Source organism: Chlorocebus sabaeus, chromosome 8, assembly GCF_047675955.1.
Source record: "Chlorocebus sabaeus isolate Y175 chromosome 8, mChlSab1.0.hap1, whole genome shotgun sequence".
NCBI classification, from domain to species: Eukaryota; Metazoa; Chordata; class Mammalia; order Primates; family Cercopithecidae; genus Chlorocebus; species Chlorocebus sabaeus.
In genome coordinates this window covers 142,543,758-142,557,875 of record NC_132911.1, presented here as the reverse complement: position 1 = coordinate 142,557,875, position 14,118 = coordinate 142,543,758, and the positions used below count along the sequence as shown (strand labels likewise).

Here is a 14,118-nt window from a genome sequence, read left to right as displayed (position 1 = left end):
TGGTAATGCATTATAATTAGCATATAATGAGCAGTGAGAATGACCATAGGTCACCATCTTGGTTTTGGTGGGTTTTGGCCAGCCTGTTGATTGCATCCTGTTTTATCAGTGGGGTCTTTGTGGCCTGTGTCTTGCACCTACCTCCTATCTCATTCTGTGATGAGAACGCAGCCCAGTAGGTCTCAGCCTCATTTTACCCAGTCCCTATTCAAGATGGAGTTGCTCTGGTTCAATGCACTAGTATGCTCAAAGGTGCACGCGCTGGGCTTTCGCAGGTGCAATCACTCTCTTCTCTGCCTCCCGCCCTCCTGGTAACTGACAAGCAGGGCACTCATCTCAGCTTCTCTCCTTTCTCGTGATAGGGCCAGACCTCTCCTCTACTTGATGGGCACCAGACACGGAGGAGGAGGGGTTCAGTCAACACATGTGAAATGAATTTCCACAGGAGTGGCTAGAAAACAAGACCGGAGAGGGAGGAAACAGCTGGATTTTTGAGAACTCCCTGGGTCACAGAGGAGCCCGATTCTGCCTGTTTATGAAATCGTTGCTACCCAGCAGGCAACCAAATAAAGACACCCCAGAGTTTAGGAGACAGAATGGGAGTTGGGGGTGGGGGAGGTCACACGGATTAAGCCATGTTCTCATCTAGTTCAAAATACTCCTGCCTGGCCCATTTTTAGGAACAGTGCTCAGAAAGAAAACGTAGAAGGGTGCCCCGGGCCTGCACCTGTTCATCGTCTGCCTTTGGGGGCTGGGAAGCCCATTAGCCAGGCGAGCGTCCTCATCAGGCCAACGTGGGCCCACATCTCTGCTCTGCTGGGCGCGCTGGCAGGCGATAAAGGCTCTCTCAGAGGCTTCACTGTCCTCATCCCCAAAATAAGGACGCAGTGACCCTGTCCTCAGAGCTGAAGTCACAGCCAGCGAACAGGGCTGCCTATAGGTGGAACCCCTGGCCCAGAGGGGTGCGGGTTACCTGCTCTCACCTGCTCAGACAGGAGGGAGACTCTCAGATCTGGACAAAGAGCCAAGCGCGCCCCCTCCCCAGGCCCCCTGGTGGCGCCAAACTTCCCAAAGTTTCGGGCAGCTGCGGCACTAGTCGGTGGTCTATTTCAGACCAGCTGGAAAAGGGAGCAGAGTATCAGTGGAGTCTATAACTGGACAGAAAGTTGTCAGCCCCTCTTTTGGGCTTCCCAGGGCAGCCTCGTTACTGCCTGGACCCTAACGCTGTCCAGTCCCCCCCAGCCCTCCCGAGGTCTCTGCCCACCTTTCCCCGCAGCCCCCTCGCCACTGTCCGGGCCTTCGTCGGCCTCTCTCGTTTTCTCTGGGGTCCGCCCCTGCACCTCCGGCCCCTCCCCGCTCCCAGCCCCCTGATTTTCCTCCTCCTTCGCGGCTTGGCCCCCGCCCGCTCCCGCCCGGCGCTCCTAGGCCCGCCCCCGCCCCAGCTCCTCCCCAGCCCCGCGCTCTTAGCCGGGGAATCCCAGCGCTGAGGCCAGTTTGCCCCTGGGGAGGCTCCAGACAGCTTTGTTCCAGGGCAGTGGCGGGGCTGGCCGAGGCTGCGGCATTTCTCCCCAAGGAAGTGTCTTCCCCGCTTTCCCTATTCTTCTGTTTCTCACACACTTTCTATCTCATTCTGTAACTTTCAAGCCTTTCTTTCTAACTGTATGTATTTAGTTACTTGTTTTCAAGCTGGTTCTCTCTCTGGCCCCCTGCCCTGGGGAAAGCCTCCACACTTACTGCAAGTCTTGTTTAGAGTCTGAGTTTGTGAGATTATTAGGGGGAGAGTGGTCGAGTGGCTGACAGGTGACCTCCAGGAGGAGGTTTCCTGGGGCTAGTGTCTTCTCCCAACTGCTGCTTCCAGTGGGCCTGGGCCCAGGACTGGACCTCCGCGGGCATCCTCTGAGTGCCTCCCTGCCAGGTAAGACCCGGGTTCTCTTCGTTGCTGCAGTGCTGAAGGTCACAGACTTCAGTTGACTCCCGTCTTCCCAGATGACAGTGATGTACGAGAGGCGGTGGGGGGGTGGATGCCGGCTGGGGAGATTGTTCTCTCCAAATACAGACGCGTTTCCTTCTGAAGCCTGAGCACACTTTGCTCTTTAGGGACTGACCATAGTTGGAAGCAGATGTGTCTGTGCCTTGACTTAACTTCAGAGTAAAATAGAGGCAAGTCCGTGAGAACACACCTGCTTGATTCTAGCTGAGCCGTCAGGAGCCCAGCGATGGCCGCCGAGCGTCAAATGCAAGAGCTTGTTTTCGGGTTGCTATAACACTTTAAAGTAGTTGAGATGTACCAGCTCTTAAAACTTTCAAGTAAGAAGTTTGCAGTAAATGGAGAAAAAGATGCGGGGGAAATGGAGCACGGGGTAGGGGAAGAATAGTCTTCCTTTGGTTTTACATTTACTGTCAAGGAACTTAGCTTTCTTGATCTAGATTTAGATCTCGTTCCTATTTGAGCATTTTATCCCCCCTCTCCCAGCCTTCTCTAGATCAGAGAGGCGTTTTTGTCCTTCCCCCAACCCCTGCGTATCATATTCTGTAGCAGACCAGGGTTTCGTGTGCCACTTTATCGAGCACAATTTGAATTAGTTGTGTTATTGGAAAATGAGTCCTCACTTCTCCCCACTCAAGGCAAGACTCAGGGATGACAGGTGGACATGCTTATCAAGCATCTGCAGAAGGAGGCGCCGCCTGCCGGCTTGTCCCAGAGCTGTGTGCTGGGTCTGCCTCCTCAGAACTTCATTCCAGGACTTGTCATCTTCCAGAGCCCCATCCTGACCCTTTTTTTTTTTTTTTTTTTTTTTTTTTGAGACTGAGTTTCGCTCTTGTTTCCCAGGCTGGAGTGCAATGGTGCGAGGTGCAATCTTGGCTTACTGCCACCTCTGTCTCCCGGGTTCAAGCGATTCTCCTCCTGCCTCAGCCTCCTGAGTAGCTGGGATTACAGGCATGAGCCACCACACCTGGCTAATTTTGGATTTTTAGTAGAGGCGGGGTTTCTCCATGTTGGTCAGGCTGGTCTCAGGTGATCCGCCCACCTCGGCCTCCCAAAGTGCATTACAGGCATGAGATACCATGTCCGGACCCATGCCAACACTTTTATGTCTACATGGGTCATTCTCACTCCTAATCTGTCTCTGATTATTTCTACTAGGCAAATCATGGAAAGCTGAAGGCCACATCTTCAGACTCCTCCTGGTTGAGTTCAAAGGTTCCAGGAAAATTTGACATTGCTGGGCTTCATTTTTAGAGGCCTACTGCATGGGGTGTGCTGCCTAGCTGCATGGAAGGTGTAGTTGAAGGGTGTAAGCTTTGCTGCTAATCTTGTCTTCCAGTGCTAACTCTGTTGCTCTCTCTGGTTGCCCTGGGTCATGTGGCTATCCTCAGTGAGCCTCAGTTTTCTCTTTTGCCAATGGAGCTGATGGAAGAGATAGGGATAGATAACACAAGAGGTATCTGGTATGTGGTGAGCATGCAATATATCTTAGCTTGCTTCTGTTTCACAAACCTGGGAAGCTTCAGCAGGAAGCACCCCCACCTCATTCTAGATTTCCTTGTTGCTGTGCTATTGAGGCACTGCACAACTGCAGGAAATGGTCACTTTGATATTGTTGGGCTTGTCTTATTAGACAAGATGTGCATCCAATGAGGATATTCTTTCCTGGGATCCAGGAGTGGCTCCCAGGGATCTGTGCATCCTTTCAAATGTTTGGAGCAGAAGTTTGTGTCTGGTTTTTCTGTGGTTTCGTCAAACTTTCATCCAATTCACAAAAGGTTTTGTACCTATAAAATGATTAAATAAATGGCCCCTAGACGGATGCAGTCCACAGACAGTTTTAAGACTTTGTGTGTGGTTTCAGTTGTTGCCAACATAAAATGATCAGGAGATTCCATGTTACAAATCTTAGCCTCTGGCTTCTCTTTTGGCTTGAATCCCTGCAAGGCTGTCAGTGACTGGGATGAGGATTAGCCACCCACTTTAGACAAGGCATGTGCCCCCTGGTCATCCACTGTCATCTGTGTGACCTGCAGGGCCTCTGAAGACCTGGGAGCTTGCTTGCTCTGAGCTAGAAGGTCAGGGTTATCTCTCTCTGATTTCATTGTAAGAGGGTCACAGATAAGTGAAAGTGCATTTAGAGGAGACAAATCAGGATTTCCTGGGAATAGAAGTCATAGCCTATGTGGGAGGATACTACTATAGGAAGGTCTTCTAGTGTAGAGAAGACAGTGGCCTCAGCCATTTGGAGGGCTGCCCTGTAGAAGAGGCAGCTGGTCTGCTGTCTTGGTCCCCAGAGGGTCCAGCTAAAAGGATGAGTGGAGGAGCTTCACTGGATGTTGGATTCCAGTTCAGTTGGAAGACCTTTCCAAAGACAAGAGGGAGTGATTCATTAGGGAGTGAGTCCCCCACTACAGGAGGCATCCAAACAGATCCAAACTGATCCAAACAGGTTTAGATCAGTTGTAAGGCTGATGTAAACCTGGAATGCTTGAGCTAGGTAAGCTTTTAAGGTCCTTCCTAGCTTGAGATACTGCAATTACCAAACGCTTCCCTTCCAGCCTTAAGAGTCTGCTAGTTCCCTCCTGCATCCCTCCCTTCCTTCGAAGGTGCTTATGATGTTTTTGATAGAGGTCAACACAGGTGGTGTGGTTACTATGGGCCAGAACCATGGACTACGTGTGTGTCATTCACATCTCAGTTTTAGAAACAAGGAAATGAAAGATCAGAGTTTGAATGATTTACCTGGGAATAGGCAGAGGGAATAAAGAGGAAGTGGGATTCAAAGCTCATTTTTGTTTCAACAAAGGCCTTTTCGCACATGCTGGGAATGACGCAGGCCTTCCAAAGAAGACCAGAAAATGAGAAAGGCCCACGGGAATGTTTTAGGGTAGGAAAGTTCCCTGAGGATTTTTTTTTGGCTTACCCCGTATTCAAGAATTCAAGACGTATTTATCAGGTTACCAGATAAAGATAACTGCAAAATTGAGGAAGACCAAGCCCTAGTAAGATGGGAAAAGTGTCATTCTCCTATTTCACAGACCAGGGAACAGAGAGTTCTGGAAAGTGGGAATGACTTGCCAGATCTGCATTTTGAGACAGAACTGAGTCTCAAACATAGGTCTCATGAGGTACCAGGACACAGAGGGATTGACCTGTCACTCTTCCCACCTAGGATCCAGCATTTGTGTGTGCCCCTGTGGTTCTGTGTGTACATGTATGTGTCTGTGCATATGTGTGTCTGTGTGGGTGTGTGTGTTGAAGGGAAGAGTTGGTGTCTGAGACATCCAGCCCAAGGCCAGGTGACCAGACTGACATCTCTTTGCACTTTGCCTGAGGCCAGCATGAGGTTCATTGAATCAATGAGTGAGTGAATAAGTGGCTACATGAATGAATAATTGAATGAATAAATCATATGACATGACCATTCCTCAGCTTTCTTATTGAGTAAAGTCAGCCCCTTGCTTTGTGGTGTTACTGAGTTTGGTTTGTATTGATTCTTCACATTCCTGCAAGCGGATGGACCATGATAGGTGAACCAGTCCCTTCCTGCCGCTGTGATGAGCATTTTTGTTTGTGTACAATATTTCCACCATTGGGCAATGATGTATCTCAGATTATTCTTAAGGAATAGGATTTCTGGGCCAGAGGGCATCGGCATTTTGATGGTTCTCAGGAGTTATTAGTTATTAGGAGCACTCATGAGAGGCTGAAAGCAGGGCTAACATCCTGGCACAAGCAAAGGGAAGTCCTGGCAGATACCCAGAGAGTGTTTGAGGGTGGCCCTGCCAGCCCATTGTGGTTGTGAAGATGCCCTGCTGGAAGCAGCTCAGAGGCCTCCTGGGACAAACTCAGCCATGCCAGCTCCCTCCTGCTGTCCACTTGCCTTAACTTGTACACTCCCAGTTACTGGAAGCTCACTACTAGTTAACCCTGGTTATGTTCTGATAGAGATTAGGGTATCTTAATTTTTTTTTTTAAGTTTGGCTTATAGTAAAATTTTTCTAAAAAATCAGAATTGATACCATCTCTTGGTTGAAACTGTATCCTAAGGAGAAACTTTTCCTTTAACTGCACACTGGCAGATCCAGGCCAATTGGAGCTGGCCTCACCTGCCCCGTGGCTGAGTTGTCAGGGGCACATTCTGCTCTTGATGCTATAAAGACAGAAAAAAAAAAAAAAAACAAAAAAAAAACAAGTCAGCCACAAGCATAAATAAGGAAAAAATAAAATATCATTTTAAAAATTAGGCATAAAACTTCACTTATGCAAGATGAATAAGTTCTGGAGGTCTGCTCTATAACATTGTGCCAATACATAGCAATGTTTTGTTGTAAACTTTATTAGGAGAGTAGATCTCATGTTAAGTGTTATTATATAATACAACAAAATAGAACACAAGTACAAATAAAACAGCCACACGCTTCATTGTGATTTTGCATTAAGGATGATCACATATAATTTTGCCAAATAATTGTGACTATGATAGGTCCTTTATATCTGCAGGCTGCAGGATGTCTATCACAGCAGCCTGTCCAGTTTCCTCATCTGTTGACTAGATCCTATTACCTTTCTCCCAGGTTCTTGCCCACCTTCTTGCCCACCTCCAGGGGCAGAGGGATTGCTCCCTCCTGAGGCAACCTCTAGTGCTTTGTTGGATATCTGGTTTAAAATTCTTCCTCTTATTCAAATGAAAGCGCTGTCTCTGCCATTGCCATCTGTCTGACCTTATTCCATCTTTTTTGGGGTACTTAGAATAAATTATATCTTTTTTCCTATGATAGATTTTGAGCTCTGTAAAAGCAAAAATAATGTGCCCCCAACCCCATGTGAGATTGAGTGCCAATTGGTGCCAGGCGATATGTGAGATATTATCACATAGATCCTTTCCTCCTGTGAATTAACTATGCTGTTACCCCCTTTACAGATGGACACATTGAGGCTTAGGAACATTTGGTCCCTTAGCTAGTAAATGGCAGAACTGGGATTTAAACCCAAGTCTTGGTACAAAGCCCATGCTCTTAAACAAAAATTACAGACTGCCATAAGTGAATAAGATAAATGTACATAATTCATATGAGAAAGCAGATGTACTATTTGGACAGTTTTTTCTTTGTTATTTCTTATTAGACTGTTTGAAATTTAAAAAGTAACAAAAGCATGTTTTTACAAGTTCAACAGTATCTGCAACTCTCCTGAGTTCTTCTCCCCCAACTTAACCAGTAGTAACATTCTGGCTAATATTCTTTCACAACCGATGTGTATCCGAACATCTACATTAATCAAAATCCAGCATTTGAACAGTGTGGAACAATAGCCAACAAATATTTAAAAACATGGGTACCTAGCACAGTGTCTGGCTCTTAGGAGGTACTGCATACATGACTGAAAGGTTGAACTGTCGTATTTTGTTTTGCCTGGTTTCATGCTTGCTGTGGACCCATTGGGAAATAGGGCTGTGGCCCCCATTGTTTGTGGCATGAATGAGCCTTTGTGTGGGGGAGGGGGAAGGGAGGGAGAGCAGAAAGAAATGTCTGCATGGACAGACAGGTGTTGTGATTTGAGTGTGTCTCCCCCAAGTTCCTGTGTTGGGAACTTCATCCCCAATGCAGCAGTGTTGGGAGATGCGGCCTAACAAGAGGTGATTAGGTCATGAGGGCAGACCCCTCATGGAAGGTCTACTATTGCTGTTGTAGGAACAGGTTAGTTCTTGTGAGAGTGGGTTCTTATAAGGTGAATTTGGCCTCTGGGTCCTCTCTCTGTGTTTTACATGCTTGCTTCTGCCTTCTGCTGTGGGGTTACCCTGGCAGTGCACCATGCACTGGGATTTCCCAGCCTGTGGAACTGTGAGGCAAATGCATCCCTTCTTTTAATAAATTACCCAGTCTGTATGATTAAAAGAGAATCATTTTCAGTGCTTCTGTCTTAAGACAGTGGGCTAACACAATGGGCAAGTGAGCAGATTACGGAAAGAATGAATGAGAAAGTAAATACGTGATAGGATAAATGTATGAATGAGTGAGTTAGTGGATTAATTTGCATCAACAAGTTTGATCAGCCATTCCTGGATGGTTTTTCAGATCAAGGGGAAAGAAGGTGGGATTGCAGTAGTCCTTTGCTCAGACAGAACCTTTCAAGAGGCTTTTCTTGTACCCTTCCTGCTGAATTCTCCCACCAATAAATGCTCACACTATTTAAAAGCCTGAATTTGCTAGACACTGCACAGCACGAGGGTAATAAGCAGAGCTCCCTCCCACAAGCTGCCCTTGTAGGGGAGTAATCCTGGAAGCTCCTGTTCAGCTTTGGTCCTGAAGCCCCACCACAGTGGAGCCAAAGCCACAGGCTCCCCTAGGAAAAGAGCTGGAGAGCCGCACACTGTGATGGCTGAGAAATCTCTTTTGGTCCCTCTGTGTTGGGCATATTTGTGAGTCAATTTCCTGGGAAGAGAATATCCCTCAAAGCCTCCATTCCTGGACCCTTCCTGATACACACCTCACCTCTGTGTGCTCTTATCCAGAGTGGCAGGGTCCTGGTAGCATCTAGGCCATTTCTTGGAAGAAAAGAAATGTCGTTGGTGATTAGTCAAAGAAAGTCAGTCTTGCCCAGGTGTGGTGGCTCACGCCTGTAGTCCCAGCACTTTGGGAGGCCGAGGCGGAAGGATCACTTGAGGTCAAGAGTTTGAGACCAGCCTGGCCAACATGGCAAAACCCTGTCTCTACTAAAAATACAAAAATTAACTGGGTGTGGTGGTGGGTTCCTGTAATCCCAGCTACTTGGGAGGCTGAGGCAAGAGAATTGCTTGAATCCAGGAGGTAGAGGTTACAGTGAGCTGAGATTATACCATTGTACTCCAGCCTGGGTGACAGAGCCAGACTCTGTCTCAAAAGAAAAAAGAAAAAGAAAGTCAGTTTTGTGTCAGTTCACATGTTTTCTATCTTCTCAGGAAGTAAAAGTTTCAATTAAAAAATATAAGAAAGAGCTCCCTCTTACTAAGTTAAATATCCCATTGAATACCCAGTTTAGACACTTAACTCATTTATTTGTTTCTCTCTGTTACACTGATACATGATACTGCTTTGTGCCCATCACTGTTCCAGGCACAGAGGAAGAGCGACTAGACACATAATGTTTAGGTTTAAGCAGCTCAGTTGAGAAGACAGACCAATATGTAGGTAAGAGTACTAAAATCCATGAGTCTGTGGGAGCCTCTGAAGGAACATAGTGGAACACTCCCTGCCTGGGAAATCAGGGAAGTCTTCACTGAGGAGAAGGCACATAAACCGGGTTTTGAAGGATGAATAGGAGCCTGCCTGGCAAGAAAAATAAATTCTCTCTAAGGAGACAATAACTCCAGACAATGTCAGGAGTTAGGAAAATAAAATGCAGGTGTTCGAGGAAGGGAGAGGAGTCTCTGAGGTTGAAGAATAAGGTTCATGAGGTGAAATGTGAGGTGAGGGATCAGGTTGATAAAAGGCCTAGAGGGGCCAAGAGGAGGCTTTAATCTGGGATAGAACATGAAAGAACCTGTCTTGTCCAATAACATGGATGTTTAGGGTGAGTGAGGTCCTTTGCAAGTTCACAGAGTGCAGTAAAGGGGAATTTATAATCTGGCAAGAGGGAGGGGTCTCACTCTCAGAATGGAAACTCCTCAGAGGCTGTGTGGAGTGCGTCCCCCAGGGGCAGAAATGGGAGTTTGCAGGGTGTCTTAAGGTAGGAGCTCTAAATAGCCTGGTTGCCTGAGGTTTCCTGGTATGAAACAGAGCTCTAAACTGGGACGGGGACCTAGGGCCCAGTCTGAGCTCAGCCACTGGCCTTTCCTTCAGCTAAGACAGCCAGCATCTTGGAAGTTCCAACACTTTAGAATTCTGAGATGCACTTACCATCTTGCAAAGTAGTGAGTTTCTGGTCCCTGGAGATATCCAAGTTTAAATGGGTGTATAGGAGGTATCTAGAGGGGATTCGAGCATGGGCTAATGGAGGTGATTGGGGTAGATCACTCCCTCTGATAGAGTTTTCTGAGTGGAATTTATATGGTGGTGCAAAAAGTGTTGTCAGTGTGAAGGAAGCACTGAAAAAGATTATTTTGTAATGACAGCTTTTTTTTAAAATTGTGCTTACAGTTTGTCATGTATCTAATCTAGTTGTCTGTCTGTCTATCCATCCATCCATCCATCCATCCATCCATCCATCCATCTATTGATATATATGTTTTAATGCTGCTATTGATTGGGGACTCAGCAACTGATGAAGTAGATTAGTATCCCCTTTTTACAGATGAGGCAACCGAGGCTTAGAGATACTAGCTGAGGCCACGTGGCTGGAGAGTGGTGGAGACAGACACCAGGCTGAAGTCTATGGGTCTCATGGCCCATGGCCCTCCCGCTGTGCCATCTCACATCTCAAAGGGGAGGCTGCATGTGGCTTCTCATTATTCTCTCCCAGAAAAAGGGGAACCTGCTGGGATGGCACCTCCAAACTCAGTGTGGATGCTGGAGCACTATTTATACATATTGCTTCACCAGACCAGACGCTGCTCAAAATAAATTAAACAGAAATATCTTTCTGTGTCCTCAAGACTCTGTAATCTGAGACAATCTCTTGTGAAATGAATGGAGACAGTGTACTCAGTGGGGGGCTGGCGGGGGGAGAGAAAAAAGTTGGGAATAATTCAATACTGAAAACGTGAAAGAAATAAAAATGGGGTTATTACAACTCTACCACGTTTGAAGAAATGAATCAAACAATAGAGAGTGGTTAAGGTTTGCTTGTACTGATGGGCAGAGCAGGCTGAGGGGAGGCTGAGAAGGGCTGTCCTATCCTCCCGTATGCATCCTGCCGTCTGTGCCACCTCTTCAACCCCATAGACCCAGGGAGGCTGCAGGGGTTGGGTGGGGGCGGTGGTAAGGGTGTGTGTGTGGGGTCTCTGGATTGCTTTTGGAAGTTGGCCCTTGGAGAGGGAAGTTGAATGGGGTAATTCTGGAAAAGCATATCTAAACTGAGTTGTCAATCAAAGATGAAAGGAGAGGAAGAGAAAACAAGATATAGAGCCCAGAAAGCAGTTTAAGAAGCAGGGACTCCCCGTGTGAGCTCCGTGATGAGGTGGCAGCGTCTGCTGGGTCCTGCTAAGAGCAACAAGTGCCTGTCTGTGGTTTTGAAGTGGAAGAACTCCAGCTCAAATTCGCTTAAACTTAAAAAGTGGGAGTAGGGAAATATTTGTCTCATGCAATACAGTAGCTCTGGGCACCTCTGGACTTTGGACAAAGCTGGGTGCAGGGGCTCTAGGGATGCATCTTATCTTGTTCTCAGCATCCAGTCTGCATCAGGATCCCCCACACGCTGACATGTGGCCGTCGGCCCCCCAAACTCAGCAGCTCCAGCAGACGTACGCCTCTTTACCCAGAAACTCTAGCAGAGGGCCTGGGGATGCTTGGCTCTTATCAAATTCCAGCGTTCAGGGGGATGTGGGGCCCAAGCCAGCTCATTCTGGTCCCCTGCTACCTCCTAGCTGAAAAAGCAGGGTGCACTTCCATGAACCCCATCAACTGATAGGAGGAGAGAGGTTTTTACTGAAAGCGAAAGACTGGCTGTGCTTTCTGAAGGAGGGAGGCTTGGAAGACAAAAGCAATTGTGGGCCCAGGTAGAAAATAGTCACTGGTGTCAGGAGCCAAGCAGGGGCGCCAGGTGAAAATGGCCTCCAGATGCTGTTTCTGTTCTGCACAACAGGTTGAGGTGCCCGCTCTTCTCTCCAACTCCGCTTAAAGCCCATTAGACCTTTATGGGATGCAACATATGATTTAAAATGTATGAGCATGTTTGCTACATGTTACCCCAAGCATAAAACTCAAACCACAACATTGAAGGCCCCCCAGTCTGCCCTGAACTGTCCCTTTCCATGGTTATCTCTGTTTCCTTCAGGAAGTCGCTGGTGATCCTGGGGTTGAGTGGCCCAGAATGTGAATCCAGCCTCGTTCATTTAATAGCCACGTGACCTGGAGCAATGTCCTGGCCTCAGGGTTTCAGTCTGTGAAAGGGACAGTAACTCGCACATCAGGCTATGGTGGGGATCCCATGTGACTGAGTAGACACATGTCCCTGCTCCACATTTGCTGTGGGGTTGATGCTCAATAATTCATAAGTTAATTCCTGGATAAATCCATTCATATGAGGATGGCTACAGACCTTGAGACAATTCGCAATAGGGAGGGAGCATTTTTCTTACTCACGTGTTAGGCCTGCCAGTCTGATCCATGGGTGATTAGTGGTATTAGGACTAAAGTAACCACCCTTGAACAACCAGGGGTGGATGACTATAAAAACATTTTGTGTTTCCATGATCCCTGAGACCAACCACGTTTGGTCAAAGCCTCCTGTCCTGTGCCTTCACAAGCCTTGACCCCATCCCACAACTTCCTGTCCACTTTCAGGCATAACAGAGACCAGCCCAGTCAGTTCTAGTATAAAAGTGCAGGCCTACATCACAGGGAAGTTCTCTGCCCTCCCATCATAGCCAATGCTAATGCTAAGCCATTGTCCTGAAGGACCTGGCTGAGGCCTTTCCTCTCTTCCTCTCTCTTTCTCTGGAGGGTTGGGGTAAGGATAAAGGGAAAGAAGAGGGGCAGTGGCCTCTGCTTTGATGGTCATGGTAGTAGCTCCTCTGGCCACGTTTGCCACAAAAGCTTCATTGTGTTTCAGGCATCCACGTGGTGCCTCTCTCATGGAGCGCCTCACCTCTCCCAACTTGGGAGGTGTCATCCAGTGGGAACTCCCCCATGCCCCTTCCTCCCCTGCGCCTGCAGCAACCTTCACAGTGTCTTATAGCTGGAGTCTCCTATTTGTGCAGTTATCTCTGCTGGGCACCAACCCCGTAACTCAAGCCTCACCTCCTCCTGTAGTGTCCATCTGACACACGGGGAGCCCGCTCACCATGTCTCAGGGGAGCAAGGGAGTGCAGATAGCCCCTCCTTCCCCCGCACAGCCCCTATCCCTATTGTCTTCTCCTTCATTCACATAGGTCCAAGCAGACATGTAATCAGGCGACACCGGAGAGGTAGGTGCAAGCCAGCCCATGAAGGTCTGCAGTGAGCACTTGGACTTTATCCAAAGGTGACGAGGGATGCAGCAGGGTTTGTCCATGAGTCTAACGATCATATTTATGTGTTAGGCACCTCATTTGGGTCTTGTGAGGATGTGTAGGAAGTCCCAGTAAAGGCCAGGCATGGTGGCTGATGCCTGCAATCCCAGCACTTTGGGAGGCTGAGGCAGGCAGATTGCCTGAACCCAGGAATTCGAGACCAGCCTAGGCAACATGGTGAAACCCTGTCTCTACAAAAAATACAAAAATTAGCTGGGCATGGTGGTATGCACCTGTAGTCTCAGCTTCGTGGGAGGCTGAAGTGGGAGGGTCACCTGAGCCTGGGAGGTAGAGGCTGCAGTGAGCTGTGATCACACCACTGCACTCCAGCCTGGGCAACAGGAGTGGGACACTTGCCAAAAAAAAAAAAAATTCCCTCCCAGGCTAGGTACAGTGGCGCACACTTGTAATCCCAGCACTTTGGGAGGCTGAGGCGGGCGGATCACCTGAGGTCAGGAGTTTGAGACCAACCTGGTCAACATAGCGAAACCCTATCTCTACTAAAAATACATAAATTAGCTGGGCGTGGTGGTAGGCGCCTGTCATCCCAGCTATTCGGGAGGCTGAGGTATGAAAATCAACCCAAAAGGCGGAGATTGCAGTGACCTGAGATTGCGCCACTGCACTCTCGCCTAGGGGATAGAGCAAGTTACTGTCTCAAAAAAAACAAAAAAAAAACCAAAAACAAAACAAAACAAAAAAACAACAAAAAAAACCTGCCAGTAATGAGTGAATCTGAGGCTGGAGGCCACGTCCGAGGCTGTTGGTGGCAGAGATTCAACAACTGCTGGAGGCTTTTCACTCCTCACCCTATTCCCCTTTCCAAAACGCTCCATCTCATTAATCAGATCTCAGTTCAAGTGTCCCCAACTAAGATGAGTCTTTCCTTTCTTTTTGGAAAGCAATGGTGCTTTTAATGAAACTTCTTTCAAATCTGTGAGCATGCTAGCTGTGAAGTAAATGCTTTTCCATAGGACGTATTTCCAAACAATGATCACAG

At 47.8% G+C, this 14,118-nt stretch overlaps 1 protein-coding gene across 2 annotated transcripts in view; it reads left to right on the top strand.

Annotated features, from left to right (window-relative positions):
- The first annotated feature begins 1,475 nt into the window (after window positions 1-1,475).
- COL22A1 (collagen type XXII alpha 1 chain) overlaps window positions 1,476-14,118 on the top strand; it is a 327,564-nt gene continuing 314,921 nt past the window's right edge. For both annotated transcript variants that reach the window (XM_008001616.3, XM_073018373.1), the window contains exon 1: window positions 1,476-1,915. The gene's annotated coding sequence lies outside the window, so the exon portion shown is untranslated. The remainder of the gene's footprint in view (window positions 1,916-14,118) is intronic.